The sequence below is a fragment of the Sphaeramia orbicularis genome, chromosome 13, assembly GCF_902148855.1.
Source record: "Sphaeramia orbicularis chromosome 13, fSphaOr1.1, whole genome shotgun sequence".
Classification (NCBI taxonomy): domain Eukaryota; kingdom Metazoa; phylum Chordata; class Actinopteri; order Kurtiformes; family Apogonidae; genus Sphaeramia; species Sphaeramia orbicularis.
The window spans coordinates 6,449,359-6,460,452 of NC_043969.1; the positions used below are offsets into that span (position 1 = coordinate 6,449,359).

Here is an 11,094-nt window from a genome sequence, read left to right on the forward strand (position 1 = left end):
GGGATGCCCAGACTTCCCTCTCCCCAGACACCTCCTCCAGCTCTTCCGAGGGGACCCCGAGGGAATGTGTAAGAGACATAGTCCCTCCAACGTGTCCTAGGTCTTCCCCGAGGGCTCCTCCCGGCTGGACATGCCCGGAAACACCTCCCCAGGGAGGTGTCCAGGAGGCATCCGAAACAGATGCCCAAGCCACCTCAGCTGGCCCCTCTCGATGTGGAGGAGCAGCAGCTCTACTCCGAGCTCCTCCCTGGTGACTGAGCTCCTCACCCTAACCCTAAGGGTGCACCCAGCCACCCTACGAAGGAAACTCATTTTGACCACTTGTATCCACGATCTTGTCCTATCGGTCATGACCCAAAGCTCATGACCAAAGGTGAGGGTAGGAACATAGACTGATCGGTAAATCGAGAGTTTCGTCTTTCGGCTCAGCTCCTTCTTCACCACAACTGACCGATACAGTGACTGCTGACTGCGACTGCCGGAGGATATGATACATTTTTATTTATTTATTTTTATTTTATTTATTTTTATTTTGTGCTCCAACCTCAGGGGGATCACACTCCTCAGCCTCCCAGGGAAAGTCTATTCCAGGTTATTGGAGAGGAGGATCTGACCGATAGTCAAACCTCGGATGCAAGAGGAACAATGTGGTTTTGTAGTGTCACTGGTCGCGGAACACTGCACCAGCTCTACATTCTCCATCAGGTGCTCAAGGGTTCATGGGAGTTCGCCCAACCGGTCCACATGTGTTTTGTGGATTTGGAGAAGGCGTTCGACTGTGTCCCTCATGGTATCCTGTGGGGGGTGTTTCAGGAGTATGGCGTACGGGGCCCTCTGCTAAGGGCAGTCTGGTCCTTGTATGACCTAAGCAGGAGCCTGGTTTGCATTGCCGGCAGTAAGTCAGACCTGTTCCAGGTGCATGTTGGACCCTGGCAGGGCTGCCCTTTGTCTCCGATTCTGTTCATGATTTTTATGGACAGAATTTCTAGGTGCAGCCAGGGGCCGGGGGGATCCAGTTTGGGGACCCAGGATTTCATCTCTGCTTTTTGCAGATGACATTGTCCTGTTGGCCTCATTGAACCTGGACCTTCAGCGTGCCCTGGGGTGGTTTGCAGCCAAGTGTAAGCGAGCGGGATGAGGATCAGCACCTCCAAATCCAAGGCCATGGTTCTCTACCAGAAAAAGGTAGTTTGCCCTCTTGGGTCGGTGGAGGGTCTTTGCCCCAAGTGGAGGATTTCAAGTATCTTGGGGTCTTGTGCACGAGTGAGGGAAGGATGGAGTGTGAGATTGACAGATGGATAACACAAACATGTCTAACAAATTGGTAATTCCTTTTCAAATTGGCAGTTCGGCCTCCTTCCTCATTAAAGCTGTGGGAGACTTTGTCACCAATTTTTCATCAAATCTGTAAATCCCAGTCATAGCCTAAGTATTATGAATCCTTAAGTCTTCTCAGTAAAACAGGCATAACAGGGATACGAGTAAATAAAACAAAACATTCTCCAATACACATTCTGTGGCTATGCTACAAGGTCACAGAAGCAATCACAGAAAGACTTACAGATTCATGATACTTAGGCTATGACTGGGGTTTTACAGATTTGATGAAAAATTGGTGATGAAAGTCTCCCACAGCTTTAATGACAATCTTGTAGTGTCACTGGAAAGGCCTCTGGTGAACGAATTCCTCCCCCTTGGTGGATTATATGTGTATTGCATGTGTCTAATTGTATACATCTTGTTTTTCAAGAAAAAAACAAATCACACTGATAATGTAGTGGGGTTCTAAACTCATGTATCAAATATGATACGTTTGGCATTATAGGGTTAAGTGGAATCTGTAGCTGATTTTATGAGTGGGAGGTTTTCAGAATGGATCTGTACTGAGAGATGATGTAAATGACTGGAGGTTCTGAGAGAAAAATACACTGCGTGTCATATCAGTCCCCGGACTTTTACTTGTTTTGTCTGTCTTGTGTGTCGTTTCCTGTTTTATTTTGTTAAGTTTCCCTCATGTGTCATGTCTGGTGTCTTTACTTCCCTTCCCTGATTGTGTCCACCTGTGCTTGATTACCTGACTCCTCCCTGATTGTCTCCACCTGTGTCCAATTGTCTTCCCGCCCTCTTGTGTATTTAAACCCTGTGTTTCCCCTGTTCGGTGCCAGTTCGTTTTCCTCCGTCTCGGTGTGATTACTTACCAGCATTTTGGATCCTGTCTGTCTACCTGTTGTGACCCGTTTTGCCCTTCGACCACCGACTCTGCCTGTTCCTCGTCTGCCTGCTCGTCTGACTTCGACCTGGTTTGTCCTCCACACCTGAGTATTCGCCTGACCCCTGTCTGATCATCCGCCTTTGTGCCCTAGCCTGTTTTTCGACCCCCTGCCTGGACTATCGGTACGTGAGCCTGCCTTATCCCCATGTACGTTTGCCTGTCTGATTGTCCTCCCGTGTATGACCTGGTCTGTCCTCTGACTCTCCTTTGCTTTCTCCTAGTCGGGTTCCCCTCGTGTGCTCCCGACCTGGGCTGTAAAGTGGTTCACTTGGAATCTGAAGCCGTGACGATTCCCCAGCACAGTCCCGCTGAAGAACCATTCAATACTTTCCTGTGTGAACCAATTATACTGACTGTATTTAATAAATTCCCTTTAACTGTATTCCTGTCTGAGGGTCTTGCATCTGGGTTCAGTTCACGTACCACCGGCCTTAACACTGCGGTGATGCAGCCTGTCCTGTGAGCCATACTGACACAGGGATTAGGCTAAATTTTAATTTGTATGAGGTGGCCAGTTTTTGTGTGTGTGTGTGTGGTGTGTGTCTAGGTGTGTCAGGCTAAGCAAATCTCCAACAGCATAACCCAGGAAAGGTCTACAGAACAGATTCTAAGACTGTTAAACAGCAGCAAGAAGGGACATTCAGGAAAACAACCTTAATGTTCTCTCTCTGCAAATGTGTTTGAGCTGGTGTGTATCTCGCTCACACGCACACACGATCTTATGACAACACTCTGATTTATTTGGTCTCTGGGGCCCTGATGAAACTCATCCTGAATGACCTCATTTGTACAGCAAGAGGCTGGGACAAACATACACTGCTTCTCTGTGTGTGATTTTATGAAGTGAGTCAGCGAGTGAGAGTTGCGCAACATTGCTGTTTTGTCAAATTAAAAATGACACAGTGCATTGCAGTGACTCAGAAAATCGTTTCTTTCTGCTACTGACATTTTCGCTTCCATTTATGTTTGTTTGTCTCCCTTGGATTCACATGTGGAGTCCTGGACAGAGATGGAAGTAACAAATTACTCCTCTCATTATACTGCAACAAAGTAGAATCTCTTCTTTTTGTTTTGTATTTTCTAAAACTGCTACTGTACTTTAAATTGAAGTATTTAACTTTTCTAGATTTTAAATGGTTTCTATTGCAAAGTTTCCATCACAAACCTGATATAATTTACTGATCTGAGACAGAAAGTCAGGTATCATTCATGTTGCAATGAGATTCCACAGAATTAAACTACTAGCAAGAAAAAGACACACAAGACCTAATGCCAAATTTGAATCAAATGAAATTTTTTGTATAGCGCCAAATTCAGTTCACATTTTATTTATTTATTTATTTATTTTTTATAATTCATTTAAAATACATATTCAACTTGTATTCATAATTTACAGTAAGATATGATTATGCAAAAAGGGTAACCCCCGAAGCTATCCATAGCTTATAAATGGGTAGCAAATCATAACAAATCTAAACAAAAGTCATCTCATGACACTTTACATATAGAGCTGGTAACCAGACACTCAAGTCAATTTACAGAAACCCAACAGAATCCCCCAGGAGCAAACACTTGTGACTGGTGACAGTGGTGAGGAAAAACTTCCTTTTAACAGGCAGAAACCTCAAGCAGACCCTGACTCCTGGAGGATGGCCATCTGCCTTGACCAGTTGGGGTTAGAGATAGAGGGCAAAGGAAGACAGAACGAGAGAGGGAGAAATGGAGAGACTGGGGAAGAGGGGGAGAAGGAGGGGAAGAGAAGGAGGGGAAATAAGGGGTGACACATGGATGCAGTTGATGCACAGATAGCTGAACCAGAACTATAACAAAGTAGATCAACTGGTGCTGGCACAACCACCAACAACCAGAACAAATATCCATGACAGTTAATACTACTACCACAAATCGAGAATGGATGTTGGAATCAGCAGTCCACAATACTTTGACCAAGTCACTGGACCTCAGGTTTGTTCTTGTTCGCCCACTCTGAGCCTGAGCCTGGCTGAGAAGGGCTTTGTAAGTGAGGAGGAGTATTTTAAAGTCTATCCTAGCTTAGGGAGCCAGTGCAGAGAAGCCAACATAGGAGAAATATGGTCTCTGATACTGGTTCTGGTCAGTACACAAGCAGCAGAATTCTGGATTAGCTGAAGGGTCTTTAAGGACTTTTGGGACAGCCTGAGAGAAGTGAGTTATAATAATCTAGTCTCGATGTATCAAAAGCATGGACTAATTTTTCTGCATCATTCTGTGTTAAAATATACCTAATTTTAGTAATGTTACGTAGATGAAAAAAGGGAGTCCTAGAAATCATTTTTATGTGTGAGTTAATTGATAGATTGTGATTGAAAGTAATTGCTAGATTCCTCACAGTGGTTTTGGGATCCAGGGTAATACCATCCATGGTGACTATTTTGCTGGACACTGCATCCCTAACAGTTTTTGGGGTAAATACAATGACTTCAGTTTTGTCTGAGTTTAGCAGCAGAAAGTTGTTGGTCATCCAATCTTTAATCTCTTTAATGCACTGAACTGATTAGCTTATCAGGTTTAATGGATAAGTATAATTGGGCGATCATCAGCGTAGCAATGAAAACTGATGGAGCGTTTGTTACTAAGTTACCTAAAGAAAGCATGTGTAGGATAAACAGTAATGGTCCAAGAACTAAGCCTTGAGGTATTCCATAACTAACTGTAGTGCACTGAGAGGCTTCATTATTAATGTTAACAAACTGAAAACGATCCGTTAGATAGGATTTGAACCACATTAATGCCAATCCTTTAATGCCAATTGGTTTTTCCAATTGTTGTATAAGGATGTGGTGGTTGACAGTGTTGAAAGCCGCGCTAAGGTCTAATAAAACCAGTATAGAAACCAGATCCTTATCTGAAGCAGTTAGAAGGTCATTGGTAACTTTGACCATTGCCATTTCTGTACTATGATGTTCCCTAAAACCTGACTGGAAATTCTCAAATACACTGTTGGCTTGAATGCATGTGAATCATTATCAAAATCCTTGGCCAGTTTTAAGGGACCGATTCAACCTATAGATGAAACTGTCACTAAAAATAAGAAATAAATGGAGCCCATTTCAGATAAACAGGACACCTAATGTCCATCCTGGTGCTTTGTCATTAAGTCACATTTTAATGCAGAGAGTATTCCTATAGTCTAATTTTGATTCACAGTCTGGTCCAACAGACAATGCTATGGTTATTGTTTAGTTGGGTTTCGGCATAAAAACTTGGTTAAAGTCAGCGCAAACCTGTGAAGGGCAATAACAAAATAAGGGTGTTTTCAGACCTAAAAGTATGAACTATGGTTTAAGTGTTTTTATATTTTAGTCTGCATAGTTCTCCTTTCACACTGCAATTTTGGTTGTGGGCCAATATGTCTTGCTGTCATCGTGTGCTGTGTCTCCCTATACTTGACATTGTTGACTTTATAAATGCAACTGTTCATTTCATGTCTGAATGTTTTCAATTCACCTCATTTTCAACTTCTGTCTTTCACTGGGTTTTCTTCTTTTGTTTTTTTTTGTTAGGAATTGCTCTAAAAGTTCAAACTATATGTGGCAGTACGTGGGGAAATCAGATTACCCAGTTGTCCGACAACGCCACCCAGGGGAATTTCACCCCTGGGAAAATTATACAAATAATAAAATTAACTAACAAGATCACAGGTTCGTAATGATCCACCCGGGAGAGATAATGTTTAGTTAAAGACAGATTTTATTGAACAAAAATTATTAAACAGTTAACAAAAAAACTAAAATGTCGCACACACCAGGCCTTCAGCCAGCACTCAGGCTGACAAAAACAAAATAAGGGAGGACAGGGCTGAGACTTACCACCACGGCAGGAAACCAAAAATAAGGGGAGGGGTCCACCACCACACCTGTGACACGACACACAAAAAGAAAAAGAACACAAGGAAACCGTGAAAACACCACCACCAGGTTGGACTGCCGCTCAGGTACCCAGCACCTGTACCACAAAGAAAAAGAAGAAACAACCATTAATAAAACAGCCTGAGTGCCTAGGTCACTGGTGGCCGACAGTGGACGATTAAAACTCACACACACTCACACACATCCATCCAACATCTAATTAACTCAAAATATTAAAAGCCATGAAAAATACAATTTCCTTAAAATAGTGTTGCCAATAAACATGAACAAAGGAAATTGTAAAAAAAAAAAAAAAAAATCCAAACAATAAAGAAACTATGAAAAACACAAAAAAATATCTATGCCCGCCCCCCGCCACAGGTAGAGGATCAGGTCCGGAAAGACGAGCAGGAGCCGGACCGTCCGGAGAAGGGGAGGGGAGACGAGCCAAGGTCCGGGGGCGAAACACTCGGGCCGAACCCGACTTAGCCAATGCGGCACCGGACAGAGACGATATCCAGGGTCCACTGTAGCACAACAGCCAAACCAGAACAGCAAGGCAAAAAGGACGGGACAGCAAAACCAAACCACAAAGCCAAAACAGCAACAGTCAATGAGTGTGGTGGCTGATGACAGGCCACCACTTACTGCAACCTTTAAATTAATCAAAAGAAAACACTCTAATTAATAAATGCAAAAAAAAAATACTCAATTAAAGAGAATGATGCACATACATACATACATACCACTGGCGCAGCATCACAGAGAACAGGAGGAGGAGAACCGCAGTTACCTGCAGCCCACACTGCAGGAAAACACAGCAGCAATCAGCTGAGAGCTAAGCTACAGTCTGATAGAATGGCAGACAACGCCGACTCACCAGGCAGACCACGTTACTTCCCACCAAACCTCCGGCGGGGTGATCTGTTCCCCCTACACCGTCTGTAGTCACTAAAAAAACACACCGGTGTCACCAATGCGCACGTTGTGCGCACACAGCGAAAAGAAGAGAAAGAGAGAGAGTGGCCACACTACCTGAGGGTTGAATGTTTGCGATGCCCACCGCAAACAAAGGGCTCCGCCACGCCGAGCTGCAGTCACCGCCACGCTGGCTCAAAGGACTGGAAGGAGAGGGTCAGGTGTGACCACTCACCTGATTATAAAGGCGCGTCTGGCACCGCCCCACAATTAAGGTACGGCGCTGCTGGCGCAGTGCCGTGCAATGGCAAGGAGGGAGAACGCCTCCGGCTACATATATAAAAAAAAATCTCAAGTTATACATGAACCAAATATGGTTCAGTTTCATTCAGACCAAAGCAGGGGCCCGGGACACATCATCAGTAGTGTTCCTCTGGATCATGGGGTGTTTTGGCAATTCACACTATACAGCCTCCCCGGAGGCGGACAGCTACAGGGTGATCAGCCCCCAGTTTGCGCCCCACCCCCCGAGCCAAGCCCGAGCTGACCACACACACCCCACCCCGCTGCTTGGAAGACCAAGAGAGGTTGTTCCTCTTCATCCAGAGCCACTAGCTGCTTCTTTCTGCGGTCTCCAATGCAGTTTTGACGGCTGTGTACAGGCTTTAGCCCCTGACACCCAGGTCTCTAAGCATTTTGGTGGTAGATGTTGCTATAGACCCTCTGCATCCAACCTCCACTGGGCGGACTTCTGTGCTCTAGCTGTGATGTTATCCTTCAGCAGCTTGTTCAACATAGCGTAGGTGTTTTCGCTCATATGGCTTATCTACGGATTCTTCCCAGGGTATGGTGAGCTCGATGATATAGACCTTCTTCAGGGCGTGGGACCAGATCTTACGGTGGTGGTGGCAATCAATGCAGACTGCAAAGGCACAGTCGCCATTAAGTTTGTTTAGACCTCAACACAGCTAACAGGTGTTTGGAATACACTGTGTGATTTTTTTTTCCTATCCAAGACAAAAAAATGGGAGAATGTAGCAGTGGCTCTATGTTGCACTGTGAGGCAGGTAAAGAAAAGCAGTTGTTGTCCTGGTCTGTCAACTAAATGTAGCCAGAGGCTGTCTCCCTCCTTGCCACTACACTTTAATTGTGGGGTAACGCCGGACGCACCTTTATAATCAGGTGAGTGGTCATACCTGACCCTCTCCTTTCAGTCCTTTGAGCCAGTATGAGGGTGACTGCAGCTTGGCATGGTGGAGCCCTTTGTTAAGCGCGGTGGGCATCGCAGCACTCATCCTTCAGGTAGTGTGGTCTCTCTCTTCTTTCTTTTCCGCTGCATGTGCGCAATGTGCACATTGGTGACACCGGTGTGTTGTTCATTGTAGCGTGACTACAGACAGTGTTGGGGGAACAGCTCACCCCGCCAAAGGCTTGGTGGGGGTGTAGTGTGGTCTGTTCAGTAAGTCTGTGTTGTCTGCCATCCCACCAGACTGTGGCCTAGCTGTCAGCTGACTGGTGGACGGACGTTTCGGACTTGGACGTTTCGGCCTAGGACGTTCCGGACTAGGATGTTTTGGACTGCACTTTTTGCAGGGTAGGACTTTTCGGACAAATCATATTTTCAAAAACAAACACCATAAATTTATGTTTATTTGCATATAATTTTATTATTCACTCGATCACATATTAAAAATGTATACTTGATCACATATTAAAAATGTATACAATTAAAATCAAAATTAAAGTATCAAAATTATACAAATTACATTGCAAGTCTATGTCTAAAAAAGCCTAAAAAGTCTAAAAATGTATACAATACACTCAAATTCAAAATTATACAAATTGAGCATTTTACACATTGGGCCTTCCTCCTCTCAAGTTGTGACTGACACCCCGATGGAGTTCTGGAATGGATTTAGTGCCAGAAGCTCTATCCTCACAGAGATGCTGCAGCCTTGATTGAAGTTCCTGGTAGGTCGGACCCCACGTTCATTTTGTAGTAGGACTCCAGTGACACGTGCACACTCTGCCTGTAAACACTCAATTAGTTTCCAAACTGTTGTGTGTGCATGTCCAACCAGGGATTGGAATTTATTGTTCCAGCCCTCTGAGATGTTATTTGTACGAGGTCGATCACTAAGTGTAATGGCATGCATATTCCAACGTTCAGGTGGAAAAGCTGGAGGACTTCGACGGATGCGGACTTGTAGTGAACCTGGTTGTGCCTTCCGTTGCCGAAGCTGCCCTGTGACATAGGTAGTATCGAAGTACTCTAGTAGTGGAAGGGCCTGATCTGGTGCGGTGTCCCTCAAATGAGCCATGCCATCAGCAACCTCCCCAACAGGCAGAAAGGCAAGGGCATCTAGCTGACCACAGAACAAACGAAAGTCATTATCTGCCTCATACAGGTTGGAAAGACCCAAAGACTGAATCTTCCGCCAGATTGACTGTGTTAGGTGATAGAAACAATACTGGATTGTAACTTGCTCACCAAAGACATGATGAAGAGCAAGCTCAACACCACGCTCAAAGTCCACAATCACTATAGAGAGGTCACAACCAGCTGCTGCCAAGACACGAAGCATTTCTTCATACGTGGTCTGTGTCTTCCGTTGAAGCAGAGCACACACGAAGGGTGGAAACACACCGTTGACCTCTCCTTGGATAACGTACAGCTGATAGAAGAGACGAGGGGCAGCAGCAAATGTCCCATCCATACACCAGGTATCAGATGCAGCCAGATGCTGAAGGTGTTCTTCAGTGGCGAAGACGATGATCCGTTCATCTGCTTCTGGTCCGTTGTCATAGTGAAGGAACTTGGTAGAGATGTCACCGATGGTTTGGCTCCATTGTTCGGGGATGGAAAGCTCCTGAAGAGTTTGTGGGTCACTGGGTCTGTGTCCTGCTCGAGCCCTTCGTAGGACGCGCTTCACTGTCTCGGTGGATGGCAATCTGGCCTTGACTTCATCAGGAGCAGCAGATGTAGAGAAAGTGAAGATTTGGTTGGGCTTGTCATTGGTGGAACAGGCCTTCCTCTTCATGCCTTGTCGACACTTCTCCACCTCCACACCTGTCTCATCCGCAAGGTGACCATGTTCCTTAACAAGAACGGGGTTCTCAAACTGTTTGGTGGTTTTCAGTAAAGCAGTACAGCTGATAGGAGCTTCACGTTGAACACATCGCCAAGAGACTTCATCCTTAACCTTGGACGTAGACTTCACAGTATACATGAAACCATCTAAGCATAGTTTCTTTCCACCGCGTTTTGTACTGATTATCTCCATAGTGAGCTAAGCAGAGTGTCAATGGTTCTGACCTGTTGGCATTTTGACATGCTTTATATTAGTGAGCAACATTAACTCAAATAACTGCTCAAAGTTATGAGTACTTACTTACCTCAGGTGATCTGCTTATCTCTATGATGTGCTCATTGATGATGAGTTCTTATTTACCCCAGGTGACAAACCACTGAGGTCTGATTAGGGCCACACTTTGGTGTGCTCACTGTGTTAACAGCTGAGGTGTGAATTTTCTGGCCACACTTTGGTGATTTGGTTATCTCTATGATGTGCTCAGTGTTATGAGATCTTATTTTGGACTCTTTCAAATAATGTGAGGTTATATACTTGCAATGTAATTTGTATAATTTTGATACTTTAATTTGAGTATATTGTATACAATTTTAATATGTGATCAAGTGAATAATAAAATTATATGCAAATAAACATAAATTTATGGTGTTTGTTTTTGAAAATATGATTTGTCCAAAAAGTCCTACTCTGCAAAAAGTGCAGTCCGAAACATCCTAGTCCGGAACGTCCTAGGCCGAAACGTCCAAGTCCGAAACGTCCTACATTCCAGCTGATTACAGCTGTGTGTTTTTCCTGCAGTGTTGGCTGCAGGTAACTGTGGCTCTCCTCCTCCTGTGCTTTGTGACGCTGCACCAGTGGTATGCACGTGTGTGTATCATCCTTTTTAATTATTTTGCATTTATTAATTACTGTGTTTCCTTAATTT

General features: G+C 44.6%; 1 long non-coding RNA gene across 1 annotated transcript; it reads right to left on the bottom strand.

Moving 5' to 3' along the window:
* Positions 1-6,924: 6,924 nt before the first annotated feature.
* Positions 6,925-7,343, bottom strand: LOC115431310 (uncharacterized). Its single transcript, XR_003937075.1, has 3 exons — positions 7,195-7,343; positions 7,040-7,110; positions 6,925-6,964 (listed from the first exon to the last, which is right to left on the bottom strand). It is a non-coding gene; the product is annotated as an uncharacterized LOC115431310 (long non-coding RNA).
* Positions 7,344-11,094: the final 3,751 nt, after the last annotated feature.